Source organism: Paroedura picta, chromosome 2 (genome assembly GCF_049243985.1).
Source record: "Paroedura picta isolate Pp20150507F chromosome 2, Ppicta_v3.0, whole genome shotgun sequence".
Taxonomy (NCBI): domain Eukaryota; kingdom Metazoa; phylum Chordata; class Lepidosauria; order Squamata; family Gekkonidae; genus Paroedura; species Paroedura picta.
The window spans coordinates 86,643,551-86,663,799 of record NC_135370.1 but is presented as its reverse complement, the minus strand read 5'-3'; positions in this window follow the sequence as shown (position 1 = coordinate 86,663,799).

The window sequence follows — 20,249 nt, the reverse complement described above, 5'->3', positions numbered from 1 at the left end:
ATAAATTAATGGCCTGAGTGTCCTTTTTGATAAAGTAAAAAAAAATGAAAAAGAGGAAATGGGTACTGACTAGTATAATAGCACCTCCCGTGGGTTGGGCAGACACTCCTGGGATATGCCAGGATAGTCCATTCTTGAAAAGTCTTTTGTTAGTGAGAATGAAGTGTTATTGTTATTGAGAACCCTGTTCTGGGAGAGATGGCACAACCTGGGTGTAATGCCAGTACACCTTAGCTCTTTCCTGGACCTTCATGGTTGTACCTGGGTTCCTTTATGCTCTCTCCAGGTTTCAGGTCCTGTGGCATGTAGGCTCTAATAGATAGTGCCTCTTAAAACAACCAAAATAAGATGGAAACCCTATAACCAATGGGGTCTCAGCTGGAAAAGGTAGGTGGGGTCCTTGCAAGGCAGATAAATCTCCATGTGAGGGAATTCTGTATGGTTTTATTATTTTATTTTGTTTTGCAGCAACTGAAAAGACTCTTTCTTGGGTTACCACTTTTATTGCAATCAGGGGTTTCCCCATGCCCAGTAGTTTGGGCACACACTTTTTCTTGTCACCATCCTCCATACCTTCTCTCTTCCTCCTCCCCTGAGGGAATGGTGCCTTAGCACTCCATTTTTCCATCAGCTGTGTGTGCCCAAGATCACCCCACCCATTCCCCCATGGTGATTTTTTAAAAAAACAAGGTTATTGTGTTACAACGCTGCTGCATTGTAATGCAAATAATGTTTCTAAAAAATATTAGGAACAGTGAAAGCCGTGGGGACCATCCAGGTGATGGCTGCTGCTGTGGACAATGAAAGCGTGCTCCTGAGAAGCCAAGGGAAAACAGACAATTTTATCCCATAGGCAATATCTCACTGGAGTGCCATCAATATGCTGATGTCACCTGATGGACAGCCACCGATATTCATCTCTGGAGTCATTTCCCAGATGCCTGGAAGCAGGATTAAGCTGAGTCACCTGAATCTCAACCCTTCAAAGACAGAGGTCCTGTGCCTGGGTAGGAAAGGAACATACAAGGAAACATGATTACCCAGCCTGGATGGGGTGCAGCTTACACCTGCACATTCAGCCAGGAATCTGGGCATAATCTTCAATACCTCCCTTACCATGGAGGCACAAATCACGAGAGTAGCACAGCTAGAGTTCTTCGATCTTTCCAAGCCAAACTACTAGCACCCTATTTGGCCCCGGAACACCTAGCCCTGATAGGCATTTTATTTCTCCTATGTTTTTGTGAACTACAACTGAATTTGAGAGGACTCATTGGCTGTTTTAGCAAAGAATTATCATATGGCTGCATTTGGATGTTGTGACAAAGTTTACTAATTTAACAGGATTAACTTTTGCTTTATAATCCCACTGTCATGATGGTAGTTCATAGTCTGAGGAAGAGTGCTTACACTCGAAAGCTCATGCTCTGAATAAATCTTTGTTGGTCTTAAAGGTGCCACTGGACTCTGATTTTGTTGTGCTACTTCAGACCTTTCTCTCTTTCACACACACACACACACACACACACACACACACACACACACACACACACACACACGCAAACAGCACAAGCATGCTGGTTCCCTACCAGCCCTAGTTCCTAACCCTCTTTACGGCATATTTTGCCTGGACACCAAGGCACCAATCTTAAGCAGGTGTGTCCAATGGTGCTTATCCCTAGGGAAGACTATTTGGCTTTCAGCCTGAAATGCTAGCCCCGTGCCTGGGGAGGAAGGGTGTGTGCTGCAGAAGCCATCCTGACCTTTGGAGATGGAGTCCCTTCTCCCAATTCCCCCCAAGCAAATCTGCCTGCTCTCTCTATGGGCTGCTTCCCCCCCCCCAGGTCCACAGGGGGGGGTCCTTCACTGGCTTCTCAGCAAGCTCTTTCTCCCCCGCCCCCCCTGCTATTGCCAGTGGATTGCTGCTAGAAAAGCATGCGAGAAGCCAAGCCTCTCCAGTCTGCCACCAAGGCTTGCATGCACAATGTGCATACCTTTTGCTGTCCCTAGGCAATGCTGAGCCCTCTGAGCAGAGATAGGCAGGTGCGTTATGCATGCAAACCTCGGCAGTAGACTGAAACAGGGTGATCAAGGCTGTTTCAGTCCCATATGTGGCTTTAAGAAAATCAAAGTTGATATTGTTAACTTAAATGGTCTAACTGTAGATCAAGGGCTACTAATATTTTCTTTAATGAGAACTATTTCTCAGTAAGAGAAAAACCCCACCCCAACATATAACAAAGTTTTGTTCTCTTGTATAAGACTATAGAGTAGGAAGAACCTTGGGAATGAAAGTCAATAGCAATACAAATAAAATTCCTATACCATTAAAAATATAAATGCCTAGAACAGATGATGATTTTATCCTTGGCATACTTGTGGAATACATGAACTACCCAGCAGGAGGGTTGCCATGTCCCTCCGGGCAGCTGGTAGTGCGTGGGGCGTGGGTTTACTGGGAGTTGGTAGCTTTATCACACATTTCAGCACCATGCCCTCATTACTTCCAACATGACATGACCTAGAATGGTAGAATTAGGTTCTACCATAGAGTTTGTGTCTCAAAATCAGAGTGTTGCCCTTTCATCCCCTATGTTCCTGTCAATTCTGGGTCACATTGAAGTCACATAAGCATGTTGCTGAAATGTTGGATCTTCCTCCCTTGTTTTGGGGGTAGTCCCCCCCTGCAGGTCAGCTGATTGACAGCAGAGAGGTGGGACCTGGCAGTAGGGAACCCCTACCCCCTATCATGGGGTCTGGAACCCCTATCTAGCAACCAGAGAGCTACTTGTAGCTCACAAATTAGCTGTTGAAGGCCCCTACAATAGAGGAACATGCAATAATGTATCTACAGTTCTAATTCCTTATGATTCTAATTCGTTCAGATGCTTTGATTGCATTAAAATACCATTTCCAGAATTGCTGTTTTCAGACAGTTAAGGGAGACCTACAGCTCTATATTATGTAGTGAATTAAAAACTAAATGCCATCTATCCATGTGTGAGACAAAAGCACTTTCACTTTTATATATATATTTATATATATATATATATATTTATATATATATTCACTTATATATATGATGATTCCCCCACCCCCTCCAAGCCTCAACATCTCTCTGCCCCACATCACATATGGCTTCTGTAACTTTTCCAGATTTGGCATGTGAAAGGCTGCAGTGAGAAAGTTGATGGGCATGTAAGTTACCTGAAAAGAAAGAAAACCTTCAGAACAGCCTGATGAGGACAAAGAATGCTTCAAACCTTAATGGAATGTTGAGATTGGTTGGCAGTCAGCTGAAAGAAATGAAGAGGAGGGAGTCAAGCTCCTGAAATCTTATAGAATTAAGGAGAGGGAGATGGGGGGGGGGGGAATGCTAGGTTGTGATTTCCAAATTGTTCTTAGTTCCAGCACCACCTTGCAGGTCCCCAGCTTGTATTTTAAATGACATTTTCCTGAAAAAGTAAATGATTCATATCCCAGATAACAATATATTTGGACAGTCAGTATTGTCTGGTAGGCAGAGTGTCAGGCTAGAATTCGGGAGACCCAGGTTTGCATCCCTACTCTGCCATGGAAGCTTGCTGGGTCTCCTTGGGCCAGTGACCCTCACTGGGCTGAACCTACCTCACAAGGTTGTTGTGAGGATAAAATGGAGGAGGGGAGAATGATTTATGCTGCCCTGAGCTTTTTGGAGTGAAAGTGGGATAAAAATGAACTAAATAAATATGAATTGTATCTATTTGTGAAAACAGCATCTTTATACAGAAAAATGCAGATGTTATGCTTATGACCAATTGTGTTTCTTTCTGGTCTTATTAAACCAGTAGGAGAGAGCTCTTGTACAGTTCTTTCTCTGGCAATGCACCTACTCTTCTTTTTTGTGTTGTCGGTTTCCTGAATGGAGTGCAGCTGGCAAGAAGAGTCAGAGAACTGCATTCCACGCAGGTTATCCCTCCAGTGACGTGTGTTCACCTAAGCAATTTGTTTGCTATGCAGAATACAATGCAGGTCCCCAGGAAGGCTCTGACGAATAATAGCGGGGAAAGTAAAGCCCCTTTCTGGGATGAGGAAAAAGCAAGTTTAGTATTTTAGCCTTATGATGCACAAGTTTCTCTGTAAAGCTGATGAAGAATCAAGAAAAAGAAAAAGAAACGGAGTGACACTTAGGCTCTCACAGGTATGTGGAACACTTACCTGCTACAGAGCTTTTTGATCCATCTCCCCTCCCCACCTCTCACAAACACACACACAAACACACTCATGCAGACCTCTTCCCTCTCCACTTCCCCCTCCTCTTTCACTTCCCTGACCTATTCCCTGATCCCTCCCACCCCTGACACACACACACACAAACATGCACACAAAGAGTCTTCCCCTCATCCCCTTACCTGTTCTCCCCAAAGGGCCCCAGCCTCCTCCAGCCTGGAGGGCAGCACCTGTGCCTGTGTCATCACCCCCAGTGGCCTGCAGCCTTGGGAACCCTGTGCAGTCCTTGGGAGCCTTGCAGCCTCTGCCCTGGCTTCCAGAAGCCTGCAGGGCAGTGCCACAGTTTTGGCCAGGTGTGTGGCCTCTGCTCTGGTCCCCAGAGGCCTGCAGGGTGGTGCTGCAGCTTTGGCTAGGAGCGTAGCCTCCATCCTGGTCCCCAGAGGCCTGCAGGATTGTGCCATGGTTTCAGCAGGTGTGTGGACTCTGCCCCAGCCCCCAGAGGCCTGAGGAGTGGTGGTGCAGCTTCAGCCAGGCATGCAGCCTCAGCCAGGTGTGTGGTCTCTGCCCATGCCCCCAGAGGTCTGTGGGGTGGCTTCGACCAGTCACTGCCCCAGGCTCCAAAGGCCTCCACCTTCACCTCCACTGGCCATCTCCCTCCCTCCCTCACAGCTGACACCTCAGCCTCCACCTCATCAGTTGCTTCCCTCGCAACCAGTGCCCTGGCCTCCACTTCCCTTAGCCACCTTCCTCCCTCCCTCCCTCTTCTGGTATTCTCCCTGGGGCAGAGTATGGACCTCATATCCATACCCATTTCTATCCCAGGAGGCACACCAGAAGATGTGTTCCACATCAAAAATTGCTTGGGAAGGGGAGTCTTTTACTCACTGTTTCTGCACGTGGGCAGAGTCATACCTTAGCCCAGCATAACTTTATTCAGCTTAAGTGAATTACAATTACAATGTTGTGGACTGTTCCTGAAGACTCTACAGACATATGTTGATGGTTCTTTCAACATATTACAGCACTTGCCTGGGCTTATTTATTTACCTAGTGTACATTCTGCTGTTCCCCAGGAAGGGAGTCTTAAGGCAGTACTGCCCTAAGATGGGGACCCACCTTATTCTCCTGGGATTGCCTGGTTCCTCTGCTAACGTGGAGGATATTGTGCTGGCAACTGCCATTACCCACTGCTTCTCTGTTAGGGGAAGAATAAAATTATATGTGCCAGAAATTCCTTGAGAGACATGGCATCTGGGTTTTCCCTTGAAGTAACGTAACACTGTTGTCCTAACAACACTTCCCCTGACCCAAACTCCTGCTAGTTACCGACTGCTGGCAGGCAACCTTTGGTGAAGAACCCACGTGGTATAGTGATTAAGAGCGATGGCTTCTAATCTGTAGAACCGGGTTTCATTCCCCATGCTTCCACATGCAGCCGGCTAGGTGACCCTGGGCCAGTCACCATTCTCTCTGACCTTTCTCAGCCTCATCTATGTCAAAGGGCATTGTGGGGAGATGGGTAGGAGGATCATTAGTTGCTTTGAGACTCCTTTGGGTAGTAAAAAGCAGGGTACAAAAAAAAGCTCTTCATCTCTTTTTTACTCAAACAACAACTCATGGAGTAAAGTTAGGTTGAGAGCTGTGAATGGCCCAAGGACATCCAGAAAACTTCCATAGAAGATGGGAATTTGAGCTTGCATCTTACTAAGGCCTGGCATGAAGAGGAAAAAAACTAGCCCTCCTCCCCAGCTGCTGCCTCGGGGCCTGCCCTGCCACTCTGCCACCAGCTCACCTTTGGTGCTCTCCAGTGGCTGCCATGGCTGGGGCTCACAGAAAGGTCACCCTACCAGGAAGTGACTGATTTTACAGGTGGTGGAACAAAACTTTGCTATAACAGCTGACAACTCAGGGTTCTGGTCTCTCAATAACTTTTTCACCAAAACAGAATCAGAACGGCCAGGAAATAACAGGAGTTATTAATTTAAAACGGATATATTGTAAAAAGAACATTACAATAAAACATGTTATATGGATTCAAGCTGTCTAGTTGCACATGGACAGAATCTCTCAGAGAGAGGGATATTTTGATAGCAGCCTTCAAGAATGGCCGATGGCAATGCAATTCTTCCAATGCTATTAGAGTCTAAGGTTAGGAGATATGCTGCTGATATCAGAATATATCTAAACTTGTCAGAGGACAGAAAGGTAGGGCACCTTTCTAAATCTGATTGGCATCCAATATCTTTGACTCTCGATTTAACCAGCTTTTGTATTTGGTCAAAACCGAGCTCGAGGAGAGATTATAGCAAGAGCCCCAACCTCATCAGCTTATTTATAGTGCCCACGTTCCATGATGACTGAAAGTCATCCCTTAAGATCAGGGGTGACAGATCATGCAATTTCTAACTCAGTCTATGCCATAGGTCGTAATCCTTTCCTCTGCCTTCAACAACCCAGTTTCAAGGCGCAGCAGGGAATTTGGCACACAGTGAGGGAGTTGCAGTAATGTCCTAAAGAATTTAGCTCACAAATTTTCTAAGAGATTAATACCAGAAGCTGGGAGTCCAAGAAAGGTCCCATATAAAAGCTGTGATAGATTTTTGGCAAGAAATAACTTCAGGGCTTCAGGTATGAAGAATCCACCCTTAGTATGAACATTTTTTATTATGCTAGTGGTAGATCTATGGCTTAGCTCAGCAGCATACTCACTATATGCAACTCTGGCTCCAGTAACTTGCATAGCCATCCCCAAGTACGTAATTTTGGTGATTATAATAATTTAATCTCCACTGTCACATTTTAGGGTGCTTACCAAATGCGATTTTTTTTTTCTGAGAGTTTATCTGGAGCACAATATGAAGCTAACCTCTTGAGTGCTCTATTTATCCCTATTGGAGTTCTTGACAGAATGATTATGTTATCCATATATAGAAGTAAAGGGATATGATGGTGGGCCAATTTGGGTGTGTGAAGATCAGAGTCCTGAAAGCATATTGCTAATATAAAATATGAACAATAAGGGAGCAAGGAGACATCCCTATTTAACTCCTTTGTAAGTTGGTATAGAGCTAAAAAAGTGTCCCTGTTTACTGCATCTCACCCTGAGGGCAGCTCCCTCATGCAAAGCTCAAATAAGGAAAAGAAGTCTACGATCAGAGTCGTGCATAGTTAGAGAGCCAGCTTGGTATAGTGGTTAGGATTCCCCACTCCTACACATGCAACCAGCTGGGTGACCCTGGACCAGTCATAGTTCTCTTACAGCTATTCTTACAGAGCAGTTCTCTTAGAGCTCTCTCAGCTCCATCTACCTTAGAGGGTGCCTATTGTGAGGAGAGGAAGGGAAGGTGATTGTAAACTTCTTTGAGACTCCTTTGGGTAGTGAAAAGTGGGGTACAAATACCATTTATTTTCTGTCAGGTGGTAGCAAGTCCTTTGGTGGTTGATGCCAGGCCTGGTCCTGATGAATCCTCTCTTAAAGGCCCAAACAGTCCTCATAAGGGCCTTGCCCCCTCCTCCTACAATTTACTGACAGAAACCAAGGTTGGAAAAACTCCCTAGCCAAGTGATGCAGCTAGAATACTGAAGAGCAGTATAAATGAAATAGAGAGGTGATTACGGTTGCCATCAGCTTTTTGAACCACTACATCATAATATAGTCTTACTGCCTTTATAAAAATACTCTGCTGAACAGTTATCTTACAGAGTTTGCAGACTTCCCGAAGTGGGAGAACCTTCATGCCCTCAGATAGTTTATTTCATAAGGAATGTAAGGGGGGGGGGCACACTATAGAGAATGCATGTGTACCAGCATTTTGGGAGTTTCCCGTTTTGCTAATACTGGTGGTTTAGCTCAAAAGGGTTAATCAGAAGGTCAACACAGTTGCCTTATTATACAATGTTATGTGATCCCTGTTGAGCAGTCCAGGATGTTTGGTGAAGCTACATCTTCTGAATCAGTTGTTAGCTGTTTACACAACCCAAGTTTACATCTTCATGGTTCATAAAATCTGGAAAATGGAATGAAGAAAAGAAAAAAGCCTGGCCTTCCTGCCTGTAGAACATTTTCTTTTGTACTAGTACTGGAAAATGGAATGCAAATACCTCTACCTATGAAACAGGCGACTGTGCCTCAGAGACAAGACTCTGAAGGCAGTGAAATGTTTTAAATAAATACATTCTATATTGTGAATTAGATATTTATTCAGCTTAGTTACAAGGTAGTGAATGATGTAGATAGCCATCTGCCATGGAAAATACATCAAAAACAGCTGTATGTAGTACTTTGTGAGATGAGATTTACACTGACGTCATTTTAGTTCTGTAACATGTAATTGCACAATTTGAGAATAAAAAGGCCACCTAGTCCCATCCCACACTTCCAAAAAGAGTCATCTGCGTAGCAGTTTTTTCTGATCTACTCACACAAATCAGAATACATTGTGCATTCATTGTATGGCCAATCCAGAAAAGTAAAAAATGTAGATTAGTGAAACAAACTTGCAAAACCTATTTTCTAACAAGACAACCAGCACATTTCCAGCACTCCTTCTCACCCTTACCAGAAAGAATTCATTTAATTCCTGCCACCAGATATTACTCTTGTTATTTGATGGTCTACTCATCAGCAATTCACAACATGAATAATCAAGTGTGGAAAAATAATCATCTTTCAGTTGTTGTTAGGTGTGAAGTCATGTCTGACCCATCGCGACCCCATGGACAATGATCCTCCAGGCCTTCCTGTCCTCTACCATTCCCCAGAGTCCATTTAAGTTTGCACCTACTGCTTCAGGGACTCCATCCAGTCACCTCATTCTCTGTCGTCCCCTTCTTCTTTTGCCCTCGATCGCTCCCAGCATTATTATTATTATTATTATTATTATTAGATTTATTTCCCGCCTCTCCCGATAGGCTCGAGGCGGGTCACAACAACTAATCCCATTAAAATTCCCATTAAAATATCAATCTACTAACTAACATGGCAGCTAAAAATCCCATTCCTCCCCCAATTATTAAGAGGTGAAGAGAAAAGGATAGGGGAGTAGCGTACACTCCAACTCCTAGGGGGGGAGCGATGTCCCTGATTTGCTGACCCCAGCCTCAACCATAGACCTGGTGGAAGAGCTCCGTTTTACAGGCCCTGTGGAAAGCTGACAAATCCCGCAGGGCCCGCAGATCACCCGGGAGCTCATTCCACCAGGTAGGGGCCAGGACTGAAAAAGCCCTGGCCCTGGTCGAGGCTAGGCGCGCTTCCTTCGGGCCGGGAATGACCAACAGGTTCTCACCCGCAGAGCGTAAGGCCCTGCGGGGGACATAGAGCGGTAGGCGGTCCCTCAGGTATGTGGGTCCCAACCCGCATATGGCCTTGAAGGTTAAAACCAAAACCTTGAACCGGATCCGGGCAGCAATTGGCAGCCAATGCAGCTGCCTCAGCACCGGCTGGATGTGGGCCCTCCAAGATGTTCCAGTGAGGACCCTGGCAGCTGCATTTTGTACCAGCTGTAGTTTCCGGATCAGGGACAAGGGTAGGCCTGCGTAGAGCGAGTTACAGAAATCTATTCTGGAGGTGACTGTCGCATGGATCACTGTGGCCAAGTGGTCAGAGGACAGGTAGGGTGCTAGTAGCCGGGCCTGGCGAAGGTAGAAAAATGCCTGGCCAGCTACTCTCTTGACCTGAGCCTCCATAGTCAGGGAGGCATCAATGGTCACACCCAAATTCCTAGCTTGGGGCACGATGGTAAGTTGCACCCCTGCTAGGGTGGGTAAACGCGTTACCTGTTCCCGCCCCCTTCCCCCCAGCCACAGGACCTCCGTCTTGGAGGGGTTGAGTTTCAGGCGACTCTGTTCGAACCATTCTGTCACCATTTCCAAACATCTGGCAATTGGTTCCGGGGGGAGTTCGGGTGACCGTCCATTAGGAGATAGAGCTGGGTGTCATCAGCATACAGGTGGCAACCCAGCCCAAAACTCTGTACCAGTTGGGCCAGAGGGCGCATAAAGATGTTAAACAATGTGGGGGAGAGGACCGCACCCTGAGGGACCCTGCAAGGGAGTCTATAGGGCCGCGAGAGCTCATCCCCCACAGCAACCCTCTGGGACCGGTTCTGGAGGAAGGAGCGTATCCAGCACAAGGCTGTGCCCCGTATCCCCGTACCGGCCAGGCGATGGACCAACAGTTCGTGGTCCATGATGTCAAAGGCCGCCGATAGATCTAAAAGGACCAACACGGCTGACCCGCCTCTATCCAGCTGGCGACGGAGGTCATCCAGCAGAGCGACCAAAACCGTCTCCAACCCGTGGCCAGGACGGAAGCCGGACTGATGTGGATCGAGTGCTGAAGTTTCCTCCAAGAATGCCAGGAGCTGGTCCGCTGCCGCCCTCTCCACCACCTTGCCCAGGAACGCTAAATGCGACACTGGGCGGTAGTTAACAGGGTCCAGCGGGTCCGGCGATGGTTTCTTCAGGAGAGGGCGGATCACCGCCTCCTTGAGCCGCTCAGGAAACTCTCCCGTACTCAGGGAGGAGTTGATGATGTCTCTGAGCTGGCCCCCTATCTTCTGGCCACCTCCCTTGAGGAGCCAAGAAGGACAGGGGTCGAGGGGGCAGGTGGTCGCCCTGACCGAACCTAGCAACTTGTCCACTTCAGAAGAAGAGAATTAGGCTCTTCTCTAGGGAGTCCGTCCTTCTCATGAGGTGGCCAAAGTATTTGAGTTTCATCTTCAGGATCTGGCCTTCTAAGGAGCAGTCCGGGCTGATCTCCTTTAGGACTGACTGGTTTGTTCGCCTTGCAGTCCAAGGGACTCGCAAGAGTCTTCTCCAGCACCAGAGTTCAAAAGCCTCAATTCTTTGACGCTCAGCCTTCCTTATGGTCCAACTTTCGCAGCCATACATTGCAACTGGGAAGACCATAGCCTTGACTAAATGCACTTTAGTTGGCAGGGTGATGTCTCTGCTTTTTAGGATGCTGTCTAGATTTGCCATAGCTTTCTTCCCCAGGAACAAGCATCTTTTAATTTCTTTGCTGCAGTCCCCATCTGCAGTGATCTTGGAGCCCAGGAAAATAAAATCTGTCACTACCTCCATTTCTTCCCCATCTATTTGCCAGGAATTGAGAGGGCCAGATGCCATGATCTTCGTTTTCTTAATGTTGAGTTTCAAGCAAACTTTTGCACTCTCCTCCTTCACCCGCATCAACAGGCTCTTTAGTACCTCTTCGCTTTCTGCCGTTAGAGTGGTAACATCTGCATATCTGAGGTTGTTGATATTTCTCCCAGCAATCTTGATCCCAATTTTCAGTAAATGCCCCAAATGTTAGCACCTATAATAAATGTAGCCTCAATTTTCAATGGGGGACTAGTTAAAGGTGACTCAGCCTACATATCCTGTGAGGAGGACTTACGGCATATGTAGTCTGAGCCAGCTTTAAGAACTTAAGAAATTCAGAGATTCAACTGTAAGGCGTATCATCAATATAAATACATTTTATGTCACTGAGGAAATTGACAAGCAAAAGTATTTCATAACCTGTACACATTCTGACACATTCTGTGAGATAAAGAATACTGGGTTGATCTACATTTTGTAGCCTGGCTGTGAGCATTTTCATCTTCTTTACTGCACGCCATCAACTGACAGGTCACTTTCTCCATTCCCACCAGGAGGCTAGCATTCCTACCTCAATATGATGGCATGATCTATATCAAAGGGTGCTAATAAATCCAGAAAGAGCAACAAAGAGGCATAGCCCATGTGTACATTCAAATAGTGGTCATCAGCTAAAGCCACTAGATCTGTCTATCCCAAAGCCCAACCTCAGTGGGATTTAGAACAAATGAGCCATCCAAGAAGATCTGGAGTTATTATGCAACACCCCACTGGCTCACTCATTGACTCTCTCTTTCCATTAGTGCTGTATAATGGTTAGAGAGTCAGACTATGATTTGGAAGATCCAGGTTCAAATCCCCAATCTGCCATGCAAACTCATTGGGTGACCTTGAGAGAGCTTGGTCTGTTTAGCCTGGTGAGAAGATGACTAAGAGATGATATGATAACCATCTTCTAATACTTGAAGGGCTGTCATAGAGAAGATGGAGCAGAGTTGTATTCTGTTGCCCCAGAGGGTCAGACCAGAACCAAAGGGTTCAAATTAATTCCAAAGAATTTTCAGAAGATATATCCAGAATATCCAGAAGATATTCCTGACAGAGCGGTTCTTCAGTGGAACAGGCATCCCTGGGAAGTGGTGAGTTCTACTTCTCTGGAAGTTTTTAAGCAGAAGCTAGATAGTCACCTGACAGAAATGCTGATTTTATGAGCTTAGGTGGATTGTGAGTGGGTGGGCAGGAAGGGATGAGCCTGTGTTGGTCTTCTGTGGCCTTTCTTTGCATATCAAGGGAATTGCTAATCAACACTGTGGGATGATTGGTGAATTTCCTTCAAGCCAGGCTGGATTCTGGAGAATTTTGGTGGAGGGATCACTTGGGCATGTGGGTGGGCAGGTAGTTGTGAGCTTCCACATTGTGCAGGGGGTTGGGCTAGATGACCCTGGAGGTCCCTTCCAACTGTGATTCTGTGACTCTCTTTACTTTTCCTTTCAGTTTCTTATTCACAAGCTCCTTCAATGGAGAGAAATGACCCCTTCTAAAGTTAAATGTAGTTGTGTTGGCAAATCCTTATTTATATAAATGCTAAACTTAATAACATCATGGCCACTGTTCCCGACTGATGCTATCATGTTTACATCTCCATTAGGTCTTGAGCATTATGTAAGACCATCCAGGACTGCCTCCACCTTGTTAAGTTCTCTGACCATCTGTTCCATGGCACAGTCACTGAGAGTATCTGGAAACCTAATCTCTTTCTCCTAATTCAAGCACGTATTGATCCAATCAATGTGCAGGCACTTAAAATCACCTATTATGACATAGTTATTTCATCTAGCTGCTTTCCTTAATTCGTTGTTGTTTTTAAATCAATTTGTGATCTGATGGGCAATAAATATACTGGTAGGACACAGGTGGGAGACAAAGAAGCGTAGGGCTGCTGATCTACTTTCCACATTAGATTCTGAGAGAGAGAGAGAGAAAGAGAGAGAGATTATGTGTGTTTCTTCCTGTTTGTGTCTTCCAGCTCTCCTTCTCTCCACTTTCCAAAGGAATATAAACTGCACATGCAGCTCTGAGCACTGATGTAGACATAAAGAGTAAAGCTTAGCATCAAAATGAACCCAAGGATACTATTTCATGAGGAAGTTAATTTTTTGCCATTTGAATTGCATTGAATCTTATGCAGAAAAACATGATAATTTATATTGAACAGTCAAGAGTTAATCATGATACTATTTTTTCTTCTTTAATGCTTCACATTAAACTTTAGACACATAGATCTCTGTGTCTATTAGATATAAGCAATATATGACAAGCTAAGATTCCTCTGGGAACTTTCTCCAAAAGTGCAAGCAATGACTCTCTTTCTAAGGCATGGACGTAGGTGCCCCTGGAATTTTGACATCACAGCTTGGCCTCTACAGTTATACCAGTCTTCATTAGCACGCTTAGTTCTTGATCTGTTGGGAACTTGTGTGCAGACAAACTACCAAATAATATTTTCCTGAATTTACATAACTTTTGTTAGGTATGTATGACATACATCAAATGGCAAAAATCTTTGCAATGATGAAAGAAACCATGAGAATCAGTTAAAGAGATCCTTTCCCTAAGATTTCCACAAGAGCTGCCCAATTTCCTGTGTGGTGTTATAGATCAGATATGAAGGAAATGCTTATAGAATAAATATATTTTTCCAATGGGAAAAATAGATATACAGGTCTTGCTATCTTTGTGTTTGGCCAAGACAACAGGCCAATAAACCCCCCTTTCTCCATTACATGTGAAGATACACAGAAAAAGTACATCTCATTCCTAGAACAAGCATTGTGAAGACACATCCAGATAACTTAAAGAACTTTTACCCAAGGTAAGTTGTTTATCTTCTGTAGCTTGATTTGTGCCAAATACAGCTTCTCAAATAAACATGGAGGGATAATTTTGGATCTGCCCATAAATACTTTGTAATAGTGAAAAGCTAAAAGCAAGCAATAAAACAAAATGACTGACAGAAATAAAGTGAAGAGATAATTCTGTTTGATGCTAACATATTCATTGTTAATTCTGTATAAAGCTCTTTAAATTATGCAATGCAAATAAACTAAAGAAGAATATTTCTGTTTTGTAATATAGTTCATTTTATCTACATTTTCCTTGTCTTTTTCTGGTTAATTTATTAAATGTTTTATCATAGTGCATGGATAACTTTGATGCCATGGCAAATATTGGAAAACATATAGAGTGTTCTGCAATGAGGGTAGTTAAAGGGTTGAGGGTACTTAAAGAAAGCAATAGGTTGACTCCTATTACATGCATGTAAATCAGAGGATATTCATGAGAAATATGATTTGCCTGTTATGCATTATATACTAGCAATAAAGCCCATTGTGTGAAAAATAGAATGGACTCTATAATTTTTTGTGTGTGAAACATTAAAATATGTATTTGCAGGATGATTATCTCACCATGGCAATGACATAGACCCTCTTCCACATGTTGGCCCACGGTGCTTATAGTCTTTTCAGTTGTTCTGGTTTTACATTTGTGGGGGGTTTTATGGTGGTAGATACTTTGAGTTTTCTGTTTCTTAATTTTTTGTGTTGTAATTGTCCATTATATAAGACCACACATTGTATTTGGGATTATGTTGATAAGGATGTATGCAAATAAATCAACAAAGAAGATGGAATGCTCTGTCTGTCCAGTGTTACTCATCTTCTTGTGTGACCACAGTGTGAGGGCTTCTGGCCTGCTGGTGGACTTCCTGATGGCCCTTGGGTTTTGACCACTGTGTGACACAGTGTTGGACTGGAGGGTCCGTTGGCCTGATCCAACATGGCTTCTCTTTATTCCACAGACCCTTCCCAGGCTGCAGAAAGCCTTGCCCTTTTTCAAATCTATAGAAGCGCCAGAAGAAGGCAGGCTTACAAGATTAGCTTTTGGATGCCATGGCCAAGTTCAGGGACAGTCAGTGAATGCATATAACTCTCATTCCTGTCAATGGAATACCCATGACAAATGGAAACTTCTAATACTAGCTAATTCAGTATCCGGCACACCCTTGTTTCCTTGCTTCCAGCAGCTATCCTGGATTGCTGTTGTATTTCCAATCATGCATTAACCTGAACCATACATTGTGGCAGGATAACCTTCCCTCTATGTGCACCTAAGCAAATTAGAAAGCTGATATAGCAATGCAAAAGGGGGTACAGAAGAACTCACAGGGGAGAGGGAGTTCCTACACTGGCATTTGGTTCCCCCCTGGTTCCAGCACTGCTTTGCTTTTCTCCTTTCCTATTTTTCTCCACACACTCCTTTTTCCCCACTCTGAATCCCTCTCCCTCTCACACACAGTTACCCAGCTGGTTCATCTATACCTTCCCACCTGCCTGAACTTTTCACTTCCTGCTGCCTTGTCAATCCATACTGCATGGGAAATGTTACATAACTACCTAGGATAGAGATACAAGTACTATGGCATGCCAGGAACCATCGTTAAGGGACCTAGGACAGAGTCTGCATTTACTTTCTTTATTCCATTGTCAATCTTGTTGAATTCAGATCACTTTGAACTCTGGTCTTCCTCTTCCCCCCCTCCCCATTGAAACAGGAAAGTCTTCTGCACGTGGTTAGGGTAGTTCAGAAGGGGGGGGAGCCAAGCCTCTTTCTTTCTTTTCTTGAAGGGAGGGGGGAGAGGAGCCAGGCAGGGGGCCTCTTTCTTTTCTTGGAGCGGGTGGGGGAGAAGATTGAAAAAGGCAGAGGAGGGAGGAAAAATCTAGGACCGACAGAAGTTGAGAGAAATTAGGGGCTTCTCCTTTAAGGCAAACATGTCACATGACCAGGTGTAGCCTATCAGAGGTTCTCTACCATGGAGCTTTCTTTCCCAATCTGGATATTGAGGATTAAAAGCACTCTATCTCACCATAAAGGTAGGGTCACTCCGGATCAATCCTTCTTGCTGCAGAAGGAAAATTTAAATAGCTCAAAACCCAAACGGAAATCGCATTCTGTGTAGAGGGCAGGGACTGAATCAATCAGGGGTTGGAATAAAAGCTGCGTGCAGTTTACACCTAGGTCACCAAAAGATGGCAATGTCCACTATTGTGTTTTTTTACTACCATACATAGGTGGGGAAGACAGAGGGAACTTCCAAGGATTAGGAAGGGACTTTTCCTCAAGTTTGTCTCTGGCCTATTGTAGGAAAACAAGAGTGGTCTTACCAGGAAATTACATATAATTGATTATTTGGGCATCACATTCTGAAAACGTACCATTTTACTCATTATAATATCTGTCTGATGTATCATCACAACAGTGAGCCAGGAAGGGCATAATTAAATGTTTCAGGTGCAACATTTTCTAAGTGTGATGTGTCAGCCACGTGGCCTAGCAGAGAACAACACAAGCTGAAGCATTCCCAGATTTAGTCTTCAGGGACTGAAAATACACTAATGCATTGTATGAATGAGTCTGGCATTTAGAAATTCCCTTCGTTTAATCTCTTGGTGTAACCAATGACTAGCTAGTGGGATCTGGGGAATCATGATCTAAGCCCTGTATTTACTATGAACTCGTTGCATTAGTGCAAATGACTAATGCTCAGCTTCAGAATCTTATTATTAATGGAATAATAGTGATCTAACATCATAAACAGACAAAATGAACATAATAAAGCACTATGCAAATTAAAACACTATATGAATTATTAGTAGAAGTAATTAGGCTGACCCTGCATTGTTGGACAAAATGGCCTGTATGGCCCCTTCCAACTCTACGATTCTATGAAATATTGTACTTTAAATATCTTGTTTTGAGATACAAGTGAATGAAAGAGGATCACATGTTGATGATTATCTAGTCCAGTACACCTTTTCTAGAAACAGTCAGCCAGATTTCCATGGAAAGCTCACACTCTTTTATCTCTGGTATCTGGTAAATTTATGTCCTTCTGTAAATGGAGGTCCCATTCTTAGGGATTAAGAGTAAAATCTTAAAACACTTTTTATTTATTTATTATTTGCTATTTAAATTTATAGACTACCCCTCTTGAGCCCAGCATTTTGGGACAGCATACAACATTTCCTAAGAATAGGGTTCTGAGTAGACCTGCTTAGAAAATTTAGGGTTGTGCACTCCAGCCACTGAAGCGGCTGTTCCAGCCTGAAGCAGCCACCTGGAAAGCAGCCAGCTGGAAAGGCCGCTTTGGTGGCCGAGGCAGACAGTCCTACTTAGAATAGTACTCTAAGACTAATATTTCTGAGAAACTTCTTCAAATAAGACCATTCTTAGGGATTTCAGATGGGACTGTTTGCACACTTTTAGCTGATTAGGCCCTTTGTTGTGTTTATGTGGAACGTTTAAAAAACCAAACTTTGCTAATTATGGAGCAGAGTTTTCATTGTCCATATTACAGTAGGAAGAAGGTACAGAACATCTATAACAGTTTCCACTGAATTAACATGCTGCTAATTTTATTGCCAAATTTGGTCAAAACCTAGTAGAATGTCAACAGGATCTCACACGAACAAGCTTTACTTTGGGGTGGAACTATAAGCTACCTTTTATTTTATCTAATATTTGTTCACCCTAACCTTTCTTTACGTGCGTGCGTATGAATGCTGTTGTATTAGTATAACTAGAAATGATTGTATTATAAACCACAAGAACAAATAAACCTTTATAGCTGAAGAACAGATTTTGTTCTTCACTTTCCTTTACAAATCCCTTGCAGCCAGCAAAACAAAAACTAATTAACATTGAAGGGAGGAATATCTCAGTGATATAACTCTAATTTTCTATAAACATAGGTAGATTATTGTTTTGGCTAAACTAAAAGCAATTCTCTGGTTTCTGGATTACAGGAAATTTTGCATGACTTTGGTTCTCAGAATGGTATCACAGTGTGGCGAGCAACCCCCTGATTTTGGAGTCTGTGGGAAAATAAAAACAACAATAACTAGGCAGCTGGAAAGTGCAATGAGCAGAACGAATCAAGTGAGATTACTTCCATGTTTCTCTTCTGCCATTGATGATCCCATTGGTGTAAGGGACTCTAATGCTGAGGGAAGAGGTGCTGGGAATGCACTTTCATAGAATTCAACTCTGTGGAAGAAGCTTCATAAGAATAATCAGTAGTCATGGATACTGGTGATGGATACAATATAAGGGCATTTCACCATAACCTCTGTCCCTTGCTTGGGTATGTGGATGCAATGCCTCTCACTCCACATCCTCCAGTTCAGCCTTGATATTATGTAATGCCAGGGCCATAAGGAATAAGATCTCCGTCTGTAGAAGCTACAGTTGTAAAAGGTACAATTGATCTGGCAAGTTTGGCTGGGATTTGGCTAGATTAAGATACTGTTACTCTGTCTCAACTCCAGCTGGGTGTATAGTCCTTAATCAACTCTGAATTGTTGGCTGGGTGGGACTGCCTTAGTTATTCATGAATCCTTCTGCTGAATCCATGTGCAAACTATTACTAGCCTTTAGTGTGTGTCTGTGTGTGTCACTGGATTTTTTTTTTTTGGCTTGCTGTCCACCAAACCCTGCCTGTGCTTGATTTTTTTTTTCTGACATAAGATTCAACATGCCAAGAATGATACTTCTGGAGGAACAGTAGCCAAGTGGAGGGAGCTTAGATGGACTATAGTCAGAATTTTGTTTGACCACTATGAATCATGGTGGTATTGAGCCTTGTATTGAATGATAATTACTCCTACTTCTCTTGAAGTCTGACATTGTCTACTGGACAGGAACTGTGTTCATATTATCCTCAAATGTCACTCCATCAAGACTGGAATTTAGCCAGTTAAAATAATATGTAATTCATGTAGCATTTAGAAATTGGAAATAACAGAGAAGCTTGCCCCTAAGCTACTATTCTTTTGGGTGTAACCATTGTTGGCATTATTTTGGCTAATATTTGCACATTAAGAGTGAATTAAATGGGTATGCATTTGTACATATTACTGTGTTTGCTTTACTTTGTAGGATTACATGACTATTCAATAACACACACATACATATATATAAATATATTGTTTGCAGAAACGTTGATGCTAATTATACAGCTATGTGACTGGATAATTTGGTACTAGGAAAGCAATTAAAACTGTCCTGCAAACTATTTCAAAAATCCTCAAACCAAAATCATTTCCCAAAACTTAACTGCTCAAACAAGTGGAGTAGCACTTGACCAATTGCATCACTTCTAGAGTTGCCCAAATGTCCTGGTTCCCCTCCACCATAGTGCCTGTGCCAGCTATTTGGATCTCCAACTAGTTAGAGAACCTGGCTTGTCCTTGTGCCCTTTACAGGTTTAATATGGAGAAATAAACAAATAGCATGGAGCTGAATATAAAGGATATAAAACTGCCTGTTTGTTATTTACACTTTCAGTTAATTTTAATTTTAATGTTTTTAGTCTTTGTATCATTAATCTTATCACATCTTAACTTTTTCATTTCAGTATTCAGTATTATTTATTCTGGCCTTCAATTGGGATGAAATTCTGAGGGTTGTACCACTCACCCAAGAGACTCTCTCTGCCCGCTTTCAGGCAGATAGGAAAGTGTTTCTTACCTGGAAAATGTATCTCTTGCAATTAACATTTGTTTATTTACAGAATTTGTATCCTGACATTTTCCCCCTACAAGGGCCATCAAGGTGGCTAGCATGAGAGTTTCTCCTTGTTTTCCAGGATCCCGAAGGGAACTGGGTCCATTTTCAAACTAAGTATGGTCATGAGGAGAGATACCCTCAACCCTTGCCTTACTTTGCTGTACTATAATGCCAGCATTTTTTTATTTGTCTGATTCGCTTTGGACTTTTCTGCACTGGGCTTCTAACTCTAGCTTGGCTTCTTATTTGTATGCATTTCTACCATCACATGGTATCTTTTGCCAGATCTTCCTCTCCAGTTTTTAACTCCT